This window comes from Mus caroli, chromosome 1, assembly GCF_900094665.2.
Source record: "Mus caroli chromosome 1, CAROLI_EIJ_v1.1, whole genome shotgun sequence".
Lineage (NCBI taxonomy): Eukaryota > Metazoa > Chordata > Mammalia > Rodentia > Muridae > Mus > Mus caroli.
In genome coordinates, this window is record NC_034570.1 from 55,018,738 (window position 1) to 55,030,393 (window position 11,656).

Genomic DNA, 11,656 nt, shown 5'->3' on the forward strand with positions numbered 1-11,656 from the left:
TCCTTCCTTCCTTCCTTCCCTCCCTCTCTCTCTCTCTTTCATTTCTTCCTTCTTCCTTCTTTTTCTTCTTTTTCTTTTTTCTCTTCTTTTGAGACAGAGTCTCACTCTGTAGACTGACTTGGAACTCTGTATGTATCCCAGACTGGCTTCAAACTTGAGACTCCTACCTCATTCTCCAGAGTTCTGGGATCATAGGTTTGAACCCATATGTACAGCTTTTTAATAAAGGTGTCTTTAATTCAGAGCATTAGCCTGGCAGAGAAGGATTAGGTAGAAAATTATTCTAAAATTGTTTAAAATTTGCTTCTTCAATTTACTATCAGCAATGTGCTTGGGGTTACTTGACTGAACATGGGGTTTACCTTAAACTGAAGGAGATCTGTTTGCCTAGCCAGATTGGAAGATCTTGCCTGATCTCTGTAGAGGTAGACACTAAGGACATACACTCAGAAAATAGAATGACTGCAGTTGATATGAAGTCAAACTAACATCTGCTGGCGTGGTCGAGATGCTTTGTCATGAACAGTCAGAGGTATGCTTTACAGGTCTGGTTCCAATGAATTTAGGACCCTGATAGATCAGATTACTTTTTCTAATGAAATTTCCTTCCTAATATATAATTTTAATATCTTGGTTGTGGTTTCAGTATGCATATGTCTAAACTTGCCAACCTGTGTGCATCAAACGTGTGCAGCTTGTGTATATGAATCACATCTAAATAAAACTCTTTTTAAACCTCCATTAATGTGTCATTTCTTTACACAACTTACCTGCTTGCACATCAAATTAACCACACTCATAATGTTATTTATCTTTGGGCAAAGGATATTTCTTAATGTGTGCAGCACTTTTGTAGTATTCTTGGGAAGTTAACTCACAAAGCACTTTCAGGGAACTGTGCTGTTGGTGCGATGGCCAAGGTAGAGAGTTGATGGTACACGGTGCACCTGAGAAACTTGGGGGATGGTTTAAGATGTGCCTGAGAAGTTGGGGCTCACCCATGGACTCCTTTAGATGCCAAATCTCTGCATGAAAGAGAAGAATCTAAATACATATCTTTGTCTTCTTTAACTTTCTTTAAATCCATATCAGGATTTTCCAAGTTCTGATGGCCTAAAATGCATCAAGTGTTCCATAACATCGAAACGACTCAGTTTTTATTATTTGTTATATATTTTCTGTTTTTGTTACTACAAAATAATGTGTACATAGTCCTAAAGTTGGAAAAGAGGAATATAAAAGATTTATATAGTCATCACATGTACCTGTATATAGTTCTACATGTGTTTTAGTTTAATTTTATGAAATGGATCATACAATAATTTTTTCTAATGGGTTTTTTTATTCATATACAAATCATGAAGGGAATTACATTTTTTTTTAACTGTTACTGGGTTCCAAATTAAAAGTGCTCTTTCAACTAAAAATTATTTATACTGAAAGTTGGAGATGCTTTTTAATTGAGCCTCCTTATTATGTCCAGGTAACATAATACAGTTAACATGATGCACATTTAGGCAGCATCAGAAGCAGGTCAAAGACAAGATTCTTAAGCACAGGTAACTACTTACTGCATCTTGCGGGTTCCTCTCTATGTTTTCCTATTACTCAGTTCTACATGTCAAACTGGGATTAGTGAGCAGAAAAAACAAAAACAAAAACAAAAACAAAACAAAAAACAAAACAAACCAAAAAACCCAAAACCTCCTTTTTGAGCTTGCTTGCCTATTGTTGGAGAAGACAGATTAGCTTAGAATCTATTGAGAAAGAACTAGTTTCCAAACTTCAAGACTTCAGTTGAGTTCTCTGCAGGGATGCTGAGGTATCTCGGTTACATCTCAACTTGCAGTAGAGCTATAAATCTCTGTAAGTCTACCATTACCCAGTATCAGCAGAAATATGGTTAGAACTAAAGAAAGAATTTCCTGACTTTTGGGCTTATGGCTTTTAGAAAAACCATTTACATTGCAGTAATTTGACTTAATGAGTCTAAAAAATCAGAATGACTAAGATCAAAAATTCAGGTGACAGCAGATGCTGGCGAGGATGTGGAGAAAGAGGAACACTCCTCCATTGCTGGTGGGATTGCAAGCTTGTACAACCACTCTGGAAGTCAGTCTGGAGGTTCCTCAGAAAATTGGACATAATACTACTGGAAAATCCAGCAATACCTCTCCTGGGCATATACCCAGAAAAAGTTCCAACTGGTAATAAGAACACATGCTCCACTATGTGCATAGCAGCATTATTTATAATAGCCAGAAGCTGGAAAGAACCCAGATGTCCCTCAATAGAGGAATGGATACAGAAAATGTGGTACATTTACACAATGGAGTACTACTCAGCTATTAAAAACAATGAATTTATGAAATTCTTGGACAAATGGATGTATCTTGAGGATATCATCCTTAGTGAGGTAACCCAATCACAAAAGAAGTCATTAGATATGCACTCACTGATAACTGGATATTAGCCCAGAAACATAGAACACACAAAATACAATTTGCAAAACACAAGAAAAATCAAGAAGAGGGAAGACCAATGGGTGGATACTTCGTTCCTCCTTAGAATAGGGAACGGAATATCCATGAAAGGAGTTACAGAGACAAAGTTCGGAGCTAAGATGAAAGGATGGACTATCCAGAGACTGCCCCACCTGGGGGATTCATCCCATAATCAGTCACCAAACCCAGACACTATTGCAAGATTTTGCTGAAGGGACCCTGATATAGCTGCCTCGAGTGAGGCTATGCCAGTTCCTGGCAAAAACAGAAGTGAATGTTCACAGTCATCTATAAGATGGAACACAGGGCCCCCAATGGAGAAGCTAGAGAAAGCACTGAAGGAGCTGAAGGGGTCTGCAACCCTATAGGTGGAACAACAATATGAACTAACCAGTACCCCCAGAGATGGCCTAGTCAGTCATCACTGGGAAGAGAGGCCCCTTGGTCTTGCAAACTTTATATGCCCCAGTACAGGGGAATGCCAGGGCCAAGAAGTGGGAGTGGGTGGGTAGGGGAGCAGGGCAGGGGGAGGGTATAGGGAACTTTCGGGATAGCATTTGAAATTTGAAATGTATATAAAGAAAATATCTAATAAAAAAGAGACTAAAAAAAAGGTTCAGGGTCTTATCAATCACAATCAATTTTATTTGCTAAATTTAGTGCTAGAGTGACATTATCTGTGTGTTCTTTGTGTAAAAAAAATTCTCACAGAGTATATTTTGGGACGTGCTGTGCTATCTGGTGGCTTTTGGAATTTCATAAAAATTCCACCCACTCACAGTCAGTGCTCTCACACTGTTGAGGAACTATGTCAGACGGGTCCAAATTGATACTTGAGAATTGGCATATTGAAACTTCTATATGTAAATTACCCTTCATTTAAAGTTTCTGATTTTGGCTTTCTTCCCTGGCTCCATTTGTTTCTCAGTTTTCTTTTTTACTTCTCTTCACTCAAAGCAAAAACCTTGAGGGTTTATTGTTTTTGCGTGTGCCTTTGCTTCAGGAGGGGAGTAGAATCAGATTAAATAAATGCCGTTCGCTCACATTTTAGGGCTGTTAAGAGCCCTGGTGTCTGCAGAGAGTCAGAGACCTGAGGAAGTGGCTTATGTACTCAGGGGAAAACAAGTTCTGAGAGATGAGAAGGGGTAAAAACTGCATGTACTCAACAATATTACCATAAACTTGGTTCTAGGGAGGTGTTCAATAAATCAGGGTCATCAGTTCTACTAGAACATTTAGTTTTAAATTATCATAACTTCCTGTGCCTCTTTTTTTCAATAGCATGAGTCAATCCCTAATACACTCATGTGTCCTCAGTTCATATTTTTCTTTCTAATACAAAGGGTGACACACAAGGGGTGTGGCTGACTCAAGGGTTTTGACCTGCTCGTATTCCGAGAGTACAGGAAACAAGTGTTTCTGATATATTCTACCTGTCAGCATTTCATAACCGATGGAAGAGAAATGACAAGAATTGCAGATTTCAAAGTTTACATGTGGCAAGAACTTATTAGTGATCAGACTGCCCTTAAGTAATGTTGGGGAGGAATAACATAAGCGGTGGATTTGAACTAGTGTCGGTGGTGTGATTCCATTAGGGGAATGAAGAAACTGGGCTTTGAATGTGTTAGGCAGATCACGAAGAGCTTGGATTTTAGTTATGCTTTGTGGCTAAAACCTTCAGTGGGTCCTGCTGTGACTGTGGATTTGTGATGACCCAGCTTTCTGCTCATGGAAGAAACACCCAGCCAGAGCATTTCCTCTGAATGTAATCCAGCTTAGGAAAGCTGCTAATGCAATCAGCTGCTTCTAAATAACCCTCCACAGCACACTTCAATAATGCGGTTCATTGAACTAAAGTTTCCTACTAGCAGGGCCTTCCTCCATCTCATTTAGCTACTCCACAACTGAGTAACCTTTAGAAAACTGCCCTGGGAAGACAGAGCTGAATGATCACATGTCAGAACTTGACTCTGGCTGAAGATGGTTCATTGTGATGTGTGGAAGATGACAAATAGCCAGAATCTCTACCCCTTGCCTCAGACTGTACGTCTATCAGTGGCTCTGTGTGTGTGTGTGTTTGTGTGTCTATGTGTGTGTGTGTCTGTGTGTGTGTGCATGTGTGTGTGCTAGGCATATACTCCACCATCAAATCACAGCCCAGCCATCATTTTACTTTTTATATTGAGACAGTCTCACTAAAGTTTCTAGGCTAACCTTAAAAGAGGTTCTCTTCATCTAGCCTTTGAGAAGCTTAGATTATGGGCTCAGAACCACTACTCCTGATTCTGAGTCTTTGAATCTTCAGTCAACAGAGAGCACAGGTTGCTAGCACTTGTTTGGATTCAAGGATTCACTTTCTGCACAAGGTGTGTGCAAAGGCACCATCACCCAGCAGAGCTTTCCCACTGCCACAGTTATGCTTCCTTACTTGGCAAAGCCACGAAGGTGCTCCTCTCTCATCAAGGTGTGACCATGATGGTCTCTGATGGACCTGAGGTGTGAAGTCATTCAATTGCTGCAGTCACAGCAGGACCTGAAATGATACAACTCAATATATGAAATAGTGATTGTGTAACCAGGAGGCTGAAATAAGGGCTTACAGCTGAGATTAGGTTGTGTAAGAAATGACATCTTTCAAACAGGCCACCCTTGTTTGCCATGAGATTCTTTATAGACAGCAAAGCATTTGGGGAGTGGTGGTGTGGGTCAAAGGTTTGTTCAGCATTAAAAAAAAGAAAAAAATCGATTTGAATGCACAGTGAATAAATAAATTAATTAATGAAAAATGTTTTAAAAGCTTTGGTCATATTGCATTCCAAGTTTTGTTCTTGCTTGAATCAAGGCAAAAAAATGTTGTGACTGGTTTGGGAAGGTTCCTCTCTTGTGAAATGGAAAGCCTGCTTGCTGAGTTACCTCATCCAATTTTAAAGGTAATCACATATATTCAATGTGCCATACAGATTGGGAGGGAGTGACCTGGGAAACTTCATGGGCCAAATATTAAACTATTTACTAAGCCTTTCTGCCCCTTTCTCCTAGAGAATCAAGTTATATGATCTAATGGGTAGTCCTGAACAAGTGAACGACTGTCTCGGTAAAATAACATGGGTTCCTATTTTGAAAATATCTACTGTTTCTGTGATGGTTATTGTCAACCGGACAGGATCTAGAATCACCCAGGAGAAGGGCTTCAAGCACAACCGTGAGTGTCTTAGTTAGGGTTTTACTGCTGTAAAGAGACACCATGACCAAGGCAACTCTTATAAAGGAAAACATTTAATTAGGGCTGGCTTACAGGTTCAGAGGTTTAGTCTATTATTATCAAGGCAGGAGCATGGCAGCATCCAGGCAGACATGGTGCTGGAGAAGGAGCTAAGAGTTATACATCTTGTTCTGAAAGCGAACAGGAAAGGACTGGCTCCCATGTGGTTAGGAGGAGGGTCTCATTGCCCACCCCCACAGTGACACACTTCTTCCAACAAGGCCACACCTACTCCAACAAGGCCATAGGTTCTAATAGTGCCACTCCCTGGGCCAAGCATATTCAAACCACCACAGTGAGGGATCATTTAGATTATATCAAACAATGACCATGCCTTTAAGGAATTATCTTGTTTAGATGAATTGAGGTAGGAAGACCCGAAGATACACACTAAAGTAAGGAAGCACTATTCCCTGGGCATGTGTTCTGGACTTCAAGAAAGTAGAAATCTAGCTGAGTGCATGCTTTCATTGCTTGCTGCTTCCTGACTGCACATGCAGTGTGACCAGCTACTTCTAGCTCTTGCCATTTTGACAGACTATGCCCTTGACCTGTGAGCCAGAAGAAACCCCTTCTCACTTGAGTTGATGCTATAACCAGGCTAATTTTTAAATAAAAAAAAAAATTAAACCATGGCAACAGGAAAAATAACGAGAATACTTATCTTTGATAAAGCCTCTTACCAGAATTTCATAGCTGTGTTACAAGAGTGTAGGATTAAGGGATAAAAATTTCATTTGCATTTAACTAGAGATAAGCCATTCTTTAAATAATTAATCATATTATGTAAACAGCTTAAGAAATTCAAACACAGATATTTTTGTTGTGTCTAAAAGTTGATTTCTGGATATTCATCAAGAAAAAAAATCTTATTTTCATCTCCATGTACATGAAGCTCTGACAGGCGGAGGTTAGCCTTCAACTGAAGACCTCTCTGTCACACTTATTAACCTAGAACAGCAAAACCCTTCTTCCCTGACAGGCTACAGAATAATATAAGCCAAAAGCCAGCAGGAGCCATCTGTATATTCCTATGAAAGAACCCACAGAAACTCGACAACTCAGAAGCATCCATTTTTAACCTAATTTATGGTGTGGATTCTTGTTGCCTAGGGACTGAAATTAATCAGCTACATTTATTTAAATCGGCCTGGCTCAGCCCATATTTCCACTGTTTCGTTGTAGTGAAGTTACCCTCTCTTTCCAGTCACTTTGCATAGCGTTTCCTTTTTCTCTGTCTCTTTCGAAGTGAGATTGATGAATTCTTCTTCAGCAATCTCTTATTTTGGTAGATGATTACCTTTTTCCTTTGAAGCTGATGTGGAAGGAGCTAATTAACATGAAAATAAAGCATATAACCTTAATTAGGCAAGATTATGAGCTCAACGGTAATGGGATGTCCTGAAACTGCACACTATGCAAATATTAGCCTCTTCATTCTTCCCATTACCCCTGAAACCATCAAGCAAAGGATGTTTTTGCAGTGTGTAGTGTACTCAGTGCCAGGTGCAAATCTTTCAGCCAAAGGCTGGTAGTTTGGGTGTACTTATTGGGGAAAGAAAAAGGGAAAGAAAAACATTCAAAGATAAGAAAAAGTTGAATAAAACTCAGGATTTTATGATTAAGCTGGGGAGTGGGGGGGTTCGTTACCTCACCTGAGTATATACCTCCTTTGGAATTCTAATATGTTTCTCTCTGCGGGCACCACTGTGAATTATGCAAATCTTGAAAGCTTTCAAATCCAGTAACCACCAAGAGTACTATAAAGCCGATCTGGGGTTTACTTAGGCAACGTGGATATAGGAAGACAGTGACGAGATGAAGTAACAGTGAATCCCCAGGTCCTAATTTTAGCCAGTGATTTTCATTTCCTTCACCACCAGCCTTTAGAAAGAATCAGAGTGGTAAGGTAAACAGAAATCTGACTTTCCCCTTCCTACCCTGAAATGACAGCAGCCAAGGGAGCGATACCCTCAGACAGTTGACTATCCAGCCATCGAGTAACATCGTGAGAACTGCAGTACATAAGTCTTAGATTCTCAGTAAAGCTGTAAAAAGGCTTTTATTTCAATCAGACAGAAAGAAAACAACAATTTGCTTCCAGATGCTGAGGAAGACATGACAGGGGTGGAAATCCATCAAACATGAGTACTAGCACAGAGCCCCATTTCACCCATTCACTAAAGGTACCAAAGGAAAGGTGTGTGTGTGTGTGTGTGTGTGTAAAATCTGAAGTTGGAAATTTGTAACTTTGCATTTAACAGATAAGCTAACATTAAATTTTAGTAGAAGGGCAAAATCCCCCATGCTCTATAGCTAGGGTCAGAGTGTACTCCCCCCATTCTCCATAGTACCTCTCAAGCTAGTCTTCTCATTATTTTGGACATAGTTGACTGATGTGTTGGCACAGGCTTGATGAATCATTACAGCAACAATAAGATCCTTAGAATGAGGCATACTTTGGGGACAGAGAAGATGAAGAGCAGAGAAGTTAAATGTCTTCTAAGGGCCAGGTTCAGCAGGTAAAGGTGTTTGCCACCAAGCCTGACAATCTGAGGTGGAAGGAGAAAATGGACTCTCTCAGGCTGTCCTTCATTCTCCACTAGTTCTTGAAGAAACAGCACAACCAGGATTTGAATTTCTGTCTGCAGGACACTACCAATACTATTAACTACCTTCGTAGGCTCTTTGGTGCTCATCAGTCAGTCCTCCAATGGTCCCTTTAGTTATTAGTATTTTCTGAGTGCTGAATAGGAGTAAGAGAGAATGAGGCTGGAGGGTTAAGCTGAAATACAGGAGATCTCCATCATCTTCTTTATACAAAGGGGCCCTGGTGGGCTACTACATGTGAGGTATGTCTGCAAGTGTCCTGGAAATCGAATTTGATGTAGGAGAGATAGAAGTCTACAGGGGTAATTAGCTAAATACAGGCCATATGATGGAATGTATTATTGTATGTCATGTGATAGGGAAAAACATGTACTGGATAGAAATCTTGTGTCTTCTACTTGGCAGGCTGGGTTGATTGGGGTTTTAACAAGAAGCAGGTGGTTCAAATAGGAAGGTCAATGAAAAGCTACTGTGGTAGATACCAAGGAGGGCAGTGGCAGTGTACCCTGACATTAGCCACAGTGAAAACAGATATCAGCCTTAAGATTTAAGGGACCCATTTGGTGGGGTGAGTGCTACTAAGTTTCAGGGAGAAATGACATCATAGAATGGAACTCACTTGACAAGTACTTATGGGGAAGTACTGTTACCATTGTACCCAGGGTCTGAATTTGGGTGACAGCAGATAGGAAATCCCCTGATTTCATTCTGGTCTAAATCCTCTAGAAGCCAATGTAACAGGGAATGTGTACAATAGACACAGGGCCCTGCCTGTGTCTGAGGGGTCTGAGGAAAGACAACGGGAGTGATCCTGAGCAGGCGACTAGTTCTCTACATTTCTGTTATTTCCAAGGTGGTATATGGCTTCCACACTGATAGCTGGCCTTCAAATTCCTGCTTTCAACACTTTATGTTGAAAATCTTCAAATTTGGGGCTGGAAAGATGGCTCAGCAGTTAAGAGCACTGCCTGCTCTTCCAGAGGTCCTGAGTTCAACTCCCAGCAACCACACAGTGACTCACAACCATCTGTAATGAAATCTGATGCCCTCTTCTGGTTTGTCTGAATATATGAAATAAATAAGTAAATCTTAAAAAACAAAAACAACCAAACTTCGAACTTAATAGAGATTAAACATGCACATACACTTATTCATTAGCCACATTCACAATTTGTTAACATTGTTACTATTGCTGTATACTTTTTACTCTTTAATTCCAATACACATGAGCTAACGTATCCCCTCCTCCACACACACACACAAAATTTGTGCTTGGTCAACCACGGGCTACTTGCTGATATCCCAAGACTTAACAGTAGAATGTTGTTACTGCAATGTACAACTCCTGATGTTTCCCCGTGTCTCTCAGTGGTGCCCACGGTCAAGGATCATACATCCAACTCCCCAGCATCTACTCATCTTCCTCTTCAGTCTAGAATAATTTTCCAGGGTTTCTTTTTATCATCATCTAGGATACTAATTTCTAAAAGGAAGTGTAAATCCAGGCCAGCAGTTTTGTGAGACACAGGCTTGTGGGCAATGCTGCCATGGAGACATTACAGCCTTCTTAACTCACTGCATCTGGAGGCATGTGATTTCAGAATGTTCCATCTTGCATGGACCCTACTATCTACATAACTCAGTTACCTCTCACCAGCTTACCAGCCCAGTCATCTAGTGAGTGATACACGTGAATATCTCCTCATCAACACTCTTTCACACATGCTCCTTTATAGCCATTGAATTTTCTTACGGTGACAGAAATAGTTTCATAAAAGCAAACTTAGAAAACCCAGTAAGACTTCTTTGAAAGTTCCGATTATAACCTCCACTCTTTTCCAGTGCTGAACTGTTCGTACTCGGTCACCAAACATTTCCAGAGTGTTCCTTTCAGGCCTTGACCAATCTAATTTTCACGAGTGTGTTCATAGGTGCATAAACTGATGTCTTTGGACCATACTCTCTCCCTCAGGATTCCTGTTGGAAACTGTGTTTGGTTCTTTCCATGGGTGCTCTAGGTTGAATACTCTCAAATGGAAGCCATGGCTTGCTCTTCCCATCTTCTTTAGTCCAATAATTGCACTTCTGTCTTCACAGTGAGCCTTGAGCCAAAGGAGATTCCTGCTTACCAGGTTGCCAGCCATCATCAGACCGCTCTTCCCCCATGCGATGGTATTGCCCTTGAAAAGGTCTTGAGTTGGAGCCATTGCCTGACTGGGCTCTCAAGGCAACAGCTGGCAAATCTTCATGGTAGGATTCAAATCTAGCTGTCTTTGAATTCTTTGTCTCTTTTCATTGAGGATGGGATAAGTCAGCTAACCTCTCAAGGCCTTGCTTTATCCCTTTATTAAGAGGGAAAAGTAACAATCCTTATTTTGTATGGTTATTATGAGACTCGGGTGAGATAAAATGGCAAATATTTGGACAACTTCTGATCGTTGTCCTTGTGACGGCTACTGTTAATCACTCGGTAAGATCTAGAACCACTTAGAAAGCAAGCACCCAGGCACACCTGGGAGAGATTAGCTAATAGTCTCCGGGCAGTCTTGTGAGAAATTATGTTGATGGGGTTAATTGCTGTGAACAGCTGCTACCTCAAGGTCCTGCTGCCTTGACTACCATACTACACACAAGACTATGAGCCTTCAACTGTGAGCCCGCTTAAACACCCTTCCTATAAGTTACTTTTGTCAGTATTTTATCACAGCCATTGGAAAAGAAACTAAGGACCGTCATTCCTCCCAGGTCATAAATTCTGCAAATCAGAATACATTTACTACATGTTCTTTACATGAAAATCTTGTGAATTCTTATTGCTTGGGGTTTTGCAGTAGACTTCTTCCTGATTATATATCATATGTTCTTGAGCCCATCTTCCCTTTCTCCCTCTCTTCAAAACGGGCAAGAAGACAGTTTTATGAAGTTTGAGCTTGGTTGTGCTGATGGCTTTTTCTGTTTCACTGGCTCTTGCAGAGGCAGCATCTCCCACCAGGTTCTCTGGAAATACTGCTCTTTCTGTCTGAATACTTACCTCTTATTTTTGTCATCAATAATGAGTCCAGTGTATCCCTCCTCCAAGCAGACTGCCCTGATGTCCATGCCTGAACCAATGGCTCCTGCTCCTCTCTAACTGCGTAATACTTCAACACTATCATCTATCTCATCCCCATTCTGCCATGATTATGATGTAAGTATAGCTGCCTGCCATTGCCACTGCCATGGCTCTCCAACAGGACAGGAACACACACACACACACCACACACACACACACACCACA